At 40.9% G+C, this 12,143-nt stretch overlaps 1 long non-coding RNA gene across 1 annotated transcript in view; it reads left to right on the top strand.

Annotated features, from left to right (window-relative positions):
• LOC110260771 overlaps nt 5,555-12,143 on the top strand; it is a 28,283-nt gene continuing 21,694 nt past the window's right edge. Inside the window, exon 1 of the long non-coding RNA XR_002344178.1 lies at nt 5,555-5,646. This is a non-coding gene — a long non-coding RNA (uncharacterized LOC110260771). The remainder of the gene's footprint in view (nt 5,647-12,143) is intronic.

The following is a 12,143-nucleotide window of genomic DNA, read 5'->3' as shown; positions in this document are numbered from 1 at the left end:
ACCTTATCAGTAGATTTTTCTTTAGAATTTAATTTCTCTCCTCTCCTCTTAGACTCAGAATCATTTTCAGGTGAAGAAAAAAGTTGTGCCAGACAATGTGTAAAGTCCTATCAGCTTTCAAAGAGTTATGAGCTGCTCCCACAACTTGTTTCCACATAACCTTGTTTCTATGTACACTTTTCCATGATGATCTCATCTCCTCACATGGTTTCAGTTATTGTCTCTGTGTGCAGTAGATAATTCACAAATATGTAAGTCTAGCTCTGAAATCTCTTCATGACTCTAGTACCTACGTTTCAAATTCCCAATCAACATTTTTTTCTATGGGGGTCCCAGGGACTTCAAATGCAACTCATCTAATCTGAATAAATCACTCTTCCCTTGTTCTTTCCAAGTACATAAACGAACAAGAGCTAAACTTTTCCAGAAAGGGTCAGTCACTGTTAAGGGCACCACTACTCTCCAAGGAAAAAAAAAATGACTCATCTTTTGATAATTAAGGATGATGCTCAGGTCAAAATCTGATTTAAGAAAATAAATGACTCATCGTTTAATGCACTGAGAGAGGGAAGGCATAGAGGATAAAGTGGTCTCTTATGATAAGGGTTGGAGGAGAAGGCGTAGAGAATAGGGGATGAACTTGGCTTTGAGTACCTTATTTATTTATTTATTTTTTGGCCACACCTGTGGCATATGGAAGTTCCTGTGCCAGGAATCGAACCTGTGCTACCACAGAGACAATACCAGATCCTTAATCCCACCGTGCCACAGAGGGAATTCCTGGTCATGCCAAATTTAAAGCGTGATTTTGACGTCCCAGAGAAGGTATCTGGAGACAATGATGCTCACTGGTCTGGTACTCAGGGGAGAGATCCCGGCTGGGGAGAAAGATGGACTTGACGGTACCGGTGTGGAAAAGCACACTCAGGTGGAGCAGGCAGAGTGAGGAAAGAAGAATAGTGAGGCTGATGCCCTGAGCATGATATTGAAGGAAAGACATGGAGAGAAAATATCTTCAAAAGTTGACTGAAAAAAGCAGGGAGGTCGGAAGAAAGCCAAGATAATGACATGTTCTTGAAGTCAAGGGAAGAGAAGTTTCAAGGAAAATTTCCGGTCTGGAGAGCCAACTCTTGTTGACACCTGACAGAGGGTTGAGGCCTGTGAAGTGTACTCTGGATTAGCAATAAAGAGCTTGTGGGAGATCTTCCAAATGCATTTGCAGGGGTGTGTGGGGTGCAGCCGCCAGGATGTGGTGAGCGGGAAGTGAAGACACAGATGACTATTCAGCAAATGGTGTTAGCAAAAAGGGATAACCTTTTGGGAGGAAGAATCAACACATGTTCGCTTAAATATCCATTATGTGGCCAGGGTGGAAAATAAAAACAAACAGGAAATAAATCCAAGAGCTCATCCTCCAGGAAGATGTAAGAGAAGGCTTCAACCGATATGCAGCCCAACATTCACTGGCATTTTCAGGGGCAGCAATGTGAAGAAAGTATTTTCAGGACCAGAAAGGGTTTGAGTACAGGTGTAACGACAGCAGAGGAAGGTATGTATGTGCTGAGGAGCTGTCGTGTTTCAGAAAAATTAACTAAGATTAACCAAGACAGAGCAAAGGGAGGGAAACCTGCAAGCAGGACGAACACGGGCTGGGAGGCTCTCTTCCACTGCTCTTTTCACCGACGTTTGAACATCTTCAAGACCATGGCATTTGAAAGCACCACCACTGCCACCACCATCATCATACAAACCTCTTCCTGGAGTTCCCGTCGTGGCGCAGTGGTTAACGAATCCGACTAGGAACCATGAGATTGCGGGTTCGATCCCTGGCCTTGCTCAGTGGGTTGGGGATCCGGCGTTGCTGTGAGCTGTGGTGTAGGTCGCAGACGCGGCTCGGATCCCATGTTGCTGTGGCTCTGGTGTAGGTCGGTGGCTACAGCTCCGATTCGACCCCTAGCCTGGGAACCTCCCTCCATATGCCGCGGGAAGCGGCCCTAGAAAAGGCAAAAAGACAAAAAAAAAAAAAACCCTCTTCCTATAGCACCCTACTTTTCTCTAGTCCCAGCCACACTCTCTCCTTTTCACAACCAAACATTTCAAAATGCTTTCTCTCCATGCATGCTGAGCTCCTTAAAGTTCTTTTGAATCCGTTTCAAGGCCTCGTTATTTACTCCAACCTCCATCTAAATTTTTTTTCCGGGTTCTTTTCCACAGAGGAAGGGGAAGGGAGGGAAGGACTGGGCCGACGAGCAGTCACAGTACAGGCACACGGTGGCCCCTGTGCTTTGTCGAGGCAGAGCCCTTCTCTTGGCTCCCCTGGGCTGCTGCCCCACCCCCACTTTCTTCCTCCTTCTGTTTTACATGTCTTTGAGCTTCCATCATCTCTCAGTCTCCCAAATGTTTTTCTGCAGCATGGTTGATTGTTTTAAATTGAAGTACAATTGATTTACAATGCTGCGTTAGTTTCAGGGATACAACAGCAAAGTGATTCAGTTTTATATATATATATATACATACACACACGCAGATATATAATCTTTTTCAGATTCTTTTCCATTATATGTTATTACAAGATATTGACTGTAGTTCCTTGTGCTATTCAGTAGGTCCTTGTTGGTTTATCTATTTTTATATATAGTAGTGTGTGTATGTTAATTCTACACGCTAATTTTTTCCCTCCCCCTTTCCCCTTTGGTAACCTTAAGTTCATTTTCTGTGTCCATGAGTCTGTTTCTATTTTGTAAATAAGCTCATTCATCTAATTTTTTTAGATTCCACATATAAGTGATATCATATGATATTTGTCTTTAACTTCACTTAGTATGATAATTTCTAGGTCCATCTATGTTGTTTAAAATGGCATTATTTCATTCTTTTTTATAGCTGAATAATATTCCTATATATGTATATATAAAATATTCCTATATATACAGACACATATATATACACACACACACATACATATATTTATCCATTAATTTTTGATGGACATTTAGGTTGCTTCCATGTCTTGGCTATTTGTAAATAGTTCTTCCAGATACTTTTTGAAATCTTTGTTCAATGCTGATTTACTTTCTGTTTTCCTTGTGGTTATAAGTTTTTCCCTTTCCTAGGGGGTATTTAGGAGGGCTCAATTTTGTTTTTGAAAATAGCGTAAGAGAATAGAGAAAGAAAAAATATTTTTCCCTGCCTGATTTTTATTAGCATACCTTAAAATGAATTTATATCCGAAGACAAAATTCGTGTTTATGTATGGTTGTGGCATGCTAAATGTTCCCTCCCTGGGTCTTTGCTTCACTCTTTCCTCTGGCCGATTTCTTGTCAGCTTCCCTTGCCGGTCTCCTTCTGTCCATTTAGGACGCTGCTCTTCTGTCACGACCTCAGAGAGCCCTTCATTAACAATCAGCCTATCCCTGCCCAGTCCCTCTTCTATCGACCGTGTTTGTTGTCTTCAAAGCAGTTCTCACTGGGTGAAGTGATCTTGCCTCTCTTGTTCATGGTGGAACATCAGAAGCTTTGAATAGCGCCTGAGGCACAGGAAATGTGCAATAAAAAATATGATCTATATAATTTATTTATTCAGTGAAGTACTTCAACAGTTGAAGCTTTTGTTCCTGAAATGATCAAAAATTAGAAGAAAATGTAGTTTAAATGGTTACTTCTTGTCCTATTTGTGGACTTCAAATCTTTGAATTTCTCATCAGCATGCCACACTCCAACCCATGAAACATTTACTAAACACTTACTAAGGGCAGGCGTGGTAGGAGACAGAGAGCTGTAAGTGGGGGTGGCTGACTTCTGCTAAACCAGCTCACATGGTTCCCTGAGCCTCATGACATCAGGTGAAATGTCCTAACCTGCCCTCCAGGAGCTTCCACCCTTCCTTTCTGTAACTCTATCACATAGTGTGTGTCTTAGATCAAGCTCCTAAATTAATGATTACTGTGCCTCTGTTGATTCCATTAGAAAAATGCTCCTCTTCTGCATAATCAAATCTTGGCCATCCTTCAAGACTCAACTCCAAACTCCTTTCTCCATGTGCTTTTACCCAAATCCCAGTTTTCAGTGTTATTCATTGACTTTGATCAGAGTACACAGTCTGTCATAGAACTTCAGATTTGTCTTGTTCACTCTTTCCCGTTCTAAGTCTTGACTCCACCCTGGATTACAAACTCCAAGAGGAACTTATAGTAGGTTCTCCATAAACACCAATCCACTGGACACCACCTAACTCAGTGCCCCAAGATAGGTTTGAAGTTCAGAATCACGTTCATGCAGCAGAATGGAAAGAGATCCCGAGAGCTTCTCCAAAAAATCCTGTTCTTCACCCAAGCTAACAAGCACTCTCTGCCATAGTCATAAAAGTTTCTTCTTCCATTAAGACAAACATGTTATATTTGGGATGATACAGTGGCCCCATGTGTTCCCCACCTTGCTCCTTCTCCCACACTCCAGCATCCGGGATCTGTATCACCAAGGTGTTAGAATCTTTGGAAGGATGAAAGTGACAAGGAAAGGAAGGGCGAGAAGGAAATGGGATGGTTTGTGTATTTTCTCATTTAGTGAAACATGGATGTGTATTAATTCATCCTTTCTGTGCCTAAATTCTAAAAAAGATTCCAGTGGGGAAAGAAATAGGATTATAAACCCTCTTGCCTCTCACATGTCAAGCACTGAATTGTGTGTGTGTTTTCTGCCCAAATTAGCAGTGGAAAAGAAAGGATTCCAAAGCTGTTGGTGTCATGATGCCAAAATATCCAGATGAAAAATTCAATCAATTGTGCAGATGTTCCAAATTCATAATGCCAAATATCCCAATCTGTGGAAACATCCAGCGATGATCTTTCTTCATTTGTCCGTGATATTTTAGTAGGGTATAGTTGCAGCCTGATTTGCCAGGCTTAAAAGCCAAAATCACAATATTTTCTTTCCAAAGTGATGAGGTTGATACTCTGGAAAGGGTTTTTGGTATTTTAAAGATTTGCATTTTCTTCTTTTAAGGTACTCTTCAAGAAGGAATTATTTTTCTCGCTTTCATTACTTATTTAATTTAATCAGAAGGGGGGAAAGGTAGACAAGATAGACAAATGCTCAGAAATTGCTGCAGACACGAATACACACTATTTTCAAAAACAAATGGTATATAGAAGGACACAACTTTTAAAGCGATTTCAATAGTCCTAAGGAAAAATGTACAAGATACTATGAATTAAATTTTCTCATATCAACATATTAAATTTTAATAACACAACTTCTGTAAACGCTGGTCTATTTCAGGAATGCTCTAATTTGGCCTCAACTATCCAGGTCCTCAAATATCCGACACTCTGATTCCACAGTTCACCCTTGCTTGTACCAGAACAATTTGACACCAGAGTTTCACTTGGAATTTTGCTTCCAGTTAATCCCACGCACCTTCATGTCCCTGTCATGCTGGGTCACTGCCCAGACTGCAAGTACTTGAGGCCTTGAGGTCATCTTTTATTCTGTGGCTGCACCTGCAGCATGTGGAAATTCCTGGGCCAGGGACTGAATCTGAGCCACAACTCTGCATTCTTTAACCCACTGCACTGGGCTGGTGATAGAATCCTCAGCTCTGCAACGACCGGAACTAGTACCGTCGGATTCTTAACTCGCTGCGCCATGGTAAGAGAGCCTACTTCTTCCTTCACCACCACCTGCTCTTGGTTTTCTCTCTTCTGACCCAAACTCTAGACAGCCTCCTCCTCTCCGAATCCTTGATTATGGAAGAGGGGGCGGGGCTAAAGAACAAAGTTTCTTCACTCTCACTTTGTTTTTTCCTTTTCAAGGCTGCACCAGCGACATGTGGAAGTGCCCGGGCTAGGGGCTGAATCAGAGCTGCAGCTCTTGGCCTACACCAGGGCCCTGGCAACACCAGATCCTTAATCCACTGAGCAAGGCCAGGGATGGAACCCACATCCTCACAGAGACTGCATGGTCTTCTTAACCCACTAAGCCACAACAGGAACTCCTCCCACTTTTGCAAAAGCAAAGATTCTCTTCAATCATGTAACGGTCTGTGTTCACTTTTAAAAAACATATTTTACTGTCACTGTGATTAAATAGACAACCAAATGTTGTTTCTAGGGCACCCGGGACTATCTTAGCCAAGTGCCCAAATTTCCTCTGACAAGTGTTTTTCAAGTTTGCCTTCCAAAAATTGAATCCCAGATACAGAAAGAATAGAGAAAAATTCTCATGCTATCTTCCATACCTAAAACTGCCTGAGATTTCCCAGAGGGCCCCTGAACAATTACAAATATTTGTTCTTTCACCTATAAAAAAGAAAAGTACTGGGAATAAGCTAAGTGTGTTTGATGAAGCTGCATGGGAAGGGTTGTCAAATCAAGAGATGCTCAAACATTCCTAGGTAAAAAAGTTTATTTAATATACATTTACCCATGAAGTATTCATACTGCTCTATCCAGGAAAATTGTATGCTCTATAGGAAATCCTTGGTGAGTTGTATCTTCTCTGTCCACAATATATTTTAACCTTCATAGATAACATTGATCAAAACTCTCAGAAGTAGCTGTGTCATGTTTTCCTGTATCTATCGGAGTCCTGGTACTGCTCTTTCTGACGACCTGATCATTCTCATCTCCACTCTCCCCTTCCTGGATTTATTTTAACTGCTTCAACTCCCATCTACATGCTAATGGCTCTCCCATTTATACCTTTCTCATTTTTTAAACATTACCCACATGTACCTTAATTTAAACCAAATCTGTTGTGTTTTTTTTTTTATTAAGCATAGTTGATTTACAATGTTGAGTCAATTTCTGCTGCAAAGCAAAATGACCCAGTCATAGAAACATATATACATTCCTTTTCTTATATTATCTTCCATCATAGTCTATCCCAAGAGATTGGATATAGTTCCCCTGAGCTAAACACACAGGTAACTTATTACTTATCCATTCTAAATGTATAGCTTTCATCTACTAACCACAAACTCCCCATCCATCCCACTCCCTTCCCCCTCCCCCTGGACAACCACAAGTCTGTTCTCTATGTCCACGAATCTGTTTCTGTTTGGTAAATAGGTTCATTGGTGCCATATTTTAGATTTCACAAATAAGTGACATCATATGGTATCTGTCTTTCTCTTTCTGGTTTATTTCACTTAGCATGATAATCTCTAGTTGCTTCCATGTTGTGGCAAATGGCATTATTTTGTTCTTTTTTATGTCTGAGTAGTATTCCATTGTGTTTGTGTACCACATCTTCTTAATTCATTCATCTGCTGATGGACATTTAGGTTGTTTCCATGTCTTGGCTATGAATAGTGCTGCAATGAGCATTGTCTTTTTGCATTATAGTTTTGTCCAGATATATGTCCAGGAATGGGATTGCTGGATCATGTGGTAGTTCTATATTTAGTTTTTCTGGAGGATCCCTCCCATAATGTTTTCCCCATAGTGGTTGTACACCAATTTTACATTTCCCCAATCAAAAAGAGTTTTCTTCACACCCTCTCCAGCATTTGCTGTTCGTAGACTTTTTAATGATGGCCATTCTGACCAGTGTGAGGGGAACCTCATTGTAGTTTTGATTTGCATTTCTCTAATAATTAGTAATGTTGAGCATTTTTTCATGTGCCTATTGGCCATCCATATGTCTTCCTGGGTTAAGGATCCGTCTTCTGCCCATTTTTTTATTGGATTATTAAGTTTTTGTTGTTGTTGAGTTGTATGAGTTGTTTGTATATTTTGGAAATTAAGCCCTTGTTGGTTGCATCATTTACAACTATTTTCTCCCATTCTGTAGGTTGTCTTTTTTTTATGTAAACCAAATCAATTGCTGAAATATTATTCACCATGTTTACATGTCAAAAATTCTAATAATCTGCACTTTCCATGACATTTATAAATCTTAACTTATTTAAAATCTATTTTATGCTACTATTGATTTTATTAGTAAAGCTTTAAAAAGTTTTAAGTTATGTTGGCTCAGGGACTGACAAATGCATACTTATCCCATGAAAGCTGTACTGCAAACTTAGGGAGCTCTTCAAGATATTTACTCATGGGAGTTCCCATCGTGGCTCAGTGGTTAACGAATCCAACTAGAAACCAGGAGGTTTCGGGTTCAATCCCTGGCCTCGGTCAGTGGGTTAAGGATCCAGCATTGCTGTGAGCTGTGGTGTAGCTCGCAGACATGGCTTGGATTCCTCGTTGCTGTGGCTCTGGCGTAAGCCGACAGCTGTAGCTCTGATTAGACCCCTAGCCTGGGAACCTCCATATGCCGTGGATGCGGCCCTAGAAAAGACAAAAGGACCAAAAAAAAAAAAAGTTTTTTAGTTGTAAAGCATTACAAGTATGTTTTACAAGTGGCACTCAGAAGCATGCTAATGGTTAGGACAGATAAGCAACCTTTCTATAGGAAATATTTTATTTCTGAGAGTCTTTGCATCATTCTCAATGTGGTATGGCAAGTGTTAATTATCATTAGTCAGAAAGTCCGAAATGAAAAGTGTATTGCAATAATATCGCTGCCATTGACATTATCATCATAACTACAACATATGCAGCTAGAATATCTTTAAAATTTTCTTCTGTTTTGATAGAGTATATAGACAGGGGTGGGAAGGAAGGAAGAGCAAGTAAAAGTGGAGGTAAGGAAGCAGGGAAAATAGAGAGATCAATGAAAATACCAAACTGAGAACATCTGGAAGGTACTGAGAAGTTAGGAAGATACACAGAGAGATGGGGAGGAAATAGGAGACACTCAGAAAGAGGATCAGAGCACACCTCCCAGCCAAAAGTCTTTTACAGACGTACATGGGACAGGAACCTGGTTCGAAATTTTTTTTTTTTTTTTTGCTTTTTAGGGCCTCACTCGAGACATATGGAAGTTCCCAGGCTAGGAATCGAACTAGAGCTAGACCTGCCGGCCTACCACAGCCACAGGAATACACATCTGTAAGCCACATCTGCAGCCTACACCACAGCTCATGGCAATACTGGATCCTTCACCCACTGAGCAAGGCCAGGGATCGAGCCCAAGTCCTCAAGGATGCTAGTCAGATTCATTTCCACTGTGCCGTAATGGGAACTCCCTGGTTCAGAATTACGACATCCAGGAATCAGAACTCTAACAGGCCAGAAAGGTTTTTCCTAATGAACAACTATAAAATTAACTGGAAGGAAAAATCTGTTCCTCTTTCCAGTTCATATTAAATCCAATATTTTTTGGCACCACGTTTTCTCCCACATGTTGAAAAAAGTCAAATAACATAGTGTTTAATAAACAGTTTCGGATGCTAAATACTTAATATTTTTGCCACATGTAAAACTATGCAAAGCAAATAATCACAGACTAGATGTCTATACAGTGCCACTTGCAAAGGCCAAAGCATCCTTCAGAGCTTAAAACCACCTTAATCAATGGATAGCATGATCCCCATTGTGCAGACATGGAAATTAAGAGACAAGCAAAATAATTTGCCTCAAGTTACACAGCTACTGGTAAATGACTGAGCTTTTGCTCCTCCCATTGTATATGCCTATAATCTCTATTTTATGTCATTGAAGTAGAGTCGATTTACAACATCACGTTAATTTCTGCTATACAGCAAAGTGAGTCAGTTATACATATGTGTGTACGTATATCTATTCTTTTTCATATTCTTTTCCATTGCGGTTTATCCCATGGCTATTGGCTATAGTTCCTTGTGCTATAAAGTAAGACCTTGTTATCTTTTCTATATGTGGTCATTTGCATCTGCTAATCCCTAACCCCCACGCCTTCTCTTCCCTCCCTCCTTCCCCCTTGACCACCACAAGTCTGTTCTCTATGTCTGTGAGTCTATTCTGTGTCTGTTTCCTACACAAGTTCATTTGTGTCCTAGTTTAGTAAATCTCTACTATAGCCTTTTTGCCCATCGGTATCCCACTGATTTTCAAGGTCTAGTTCAAAAACGAATACCTTCAATTATGCATATCTGACACCTCCACCTTTATTCCCACCCCCAGCACAAGGACTTCTCTTCTCTTCTCCCGTCTCCCAGCACTTTGACATTCGTAGGGCACAACTTTGTCTTTATACGTTTGGTTTCCTCTACTACAGCATCTGGCACAGCACACAGCAGAGGCTTCACCAAGCCTGCATAAAATTATTTAATGTTCTCTGTACGTACCTCCTCCCACCACATATCATTTATTTCTCCTCAAACCACCAGAACACTTAGCACTTCCCTTATCCAATTTAACCCTTTTCCTACTGTTTTAAACCCTCCTCCTTGACCAATCTCTTGTAAAGTTTATAAATTCCTTCATTTATTGGACCTTAGTTGATTTACAACACACAAAATCTGCACGCAAGGAATGCACTTAGAAAATATCTGTTGAAGTGAATGGATGGGAATAACATCCGCCCCTGTGAGAGCAGTCCCAGTCCCAAAGAGATATATTTTAAAGACTTCATTCCTTAATTATATCCCCTAAGTCAGATCCTTAACACCCCTGTGCTTAGCTTAGCTGGATAATTGCCTGTATGTTCTAGTGGTGCCCGCTTCTTATTCTTTAAATAAGAGCTGCAGGATGAGCTTCTCTGGACTTAAGAGTTTTGTCCTCTCTTAATAATGTAGCAAACAGAGGCCAATTGAGAGAGGAAACCCAGGGGCCCCAGCAAGGAGAAAATGAGAAGCTGATCTGAGAAGCTCTCTCTTCTTTGAATAAGAGGTTAGTAAGTGCGTAAGATTAAGAGTGGAGGAAGCCCTGAGAATGACAAGATATGACCGTGTCAAAGACAAGTAGACGGGGCCTTAGCGAGGATGACATCCAGGGGATTAAGGAAGGGGTCCAGGAAAAACTCCCCTCCTAGTGTGGGAGCTGCCAAAGAGCACCCGACGGGCCATTCAGCCAAGGCAGAGTGTGCTTGGTAGCTTCAACTTCGAGAGCTAGCAGGGCTTGACAGAGCCAGATAAATGTGTTAGTTCCCACAAATGCCAGATTCTTTATCCTGTGCTCTGCTCAGCTGGACAGGACTTGTACCACAGAATCCCTCACGTCGGAGTGGAGTTGACGGCTTACTGAGTCCATCTGCTGGGACTTTAAAAGGATGAAAAATGATGGTGGGTCTAAGGTGGTCTCGAAGGTTTGGTTGAAAGGGGAGAATTCTGCTGTCCCTTGGAAGATTCAGGGGGAACGTGACCCCTCTGCCCTAATGCCTTGGGTATCTTTAACACACAGCCCCCAGCAACCACCACCCCCACCCTCCCAGAGGATTCTCCGGAGCTGCCCCAGAATACTCCCACTCTGTCTCAATTACCCTTCCACCCAGCAGCCCAGGCTTTGCGATTAACACGGTAACATCGTCCTCCTTTCTTTTGTCCTGGGCTTCCTTCCAAGATACACTGGCTGTGCATGTGGAGCCTTTTCCTGGGCATAAAGCATATTCAAAGTGTCAGCGTAGGGAGAGTTCTTATTTCTCATGGAATAGCTTTCTTGCAAGGTGGCACTGCTGTCTTTGGATGGCAAGGAAGTCTATAAAAGGTCTATATATCTCATAGTTGAGTTTTTCCAAGATAATTGAGAATTAAAATAGGCTATCACTGTTTGATTTTTGGTGCAGCAATAATATTCCACCCAAAATAAGCTTTTTTTCCTATAATCTGTAAGATTCCTGACAACCTATACCTCACAGTATTTTTTCAGTGCCATAATTAGAGATTTAAAAATAGCTTATCCAATTAATGCGTGCGCATGTTAAAAAAAAAAGCAGTATTAAAACACTTCCATTAAAAGTCAGCTGCTGATTAACCCACTTCTCCATATCACCCCCACCCCAAACAACTTTCAATTTTTTTAACTGTTTCTTCTGGGTTTTACCATTATGTTTTAAATGTTACCATCATGTCTCAAGTTTTGCCAAAATTTACTGTTGAGTTTATTTCACTCTCTTATAAGCCCCACCCCTCCTTAGTCACTTCCACTGGCCCCTTCTCCCAGTACAGCTACATCACAATTTCTGAAATTAAATGATTAGTTCACGATTACACTATTACAGCTATATAAACATTGACCACTGCTGAGTCAAACATTGTAGTTGATATGTTTTCTTTCTTGTATAAATAAAGCTTTAATTTTCCATCCCCTCCTTTTTTTTGTAGTTTCTTC

This window comes from Sus scrofa, chromosome 5, assembly GCF_000003025.6.
Source record: "Sus scrofa isolate TJ Tabasco breed Duroc chromosome 5, Sscrofa11.1, whole genome shotgun sequence".
NCBI classification, from domain to species: Eukaryota; Metazoa; Chordata; class Mammalia; order Artiodactyla; family Suidae; genus Sus; species Sus scrofa.
This window is presented reverse-complemented; position numbering and strand designations above follow the sequence as displayed.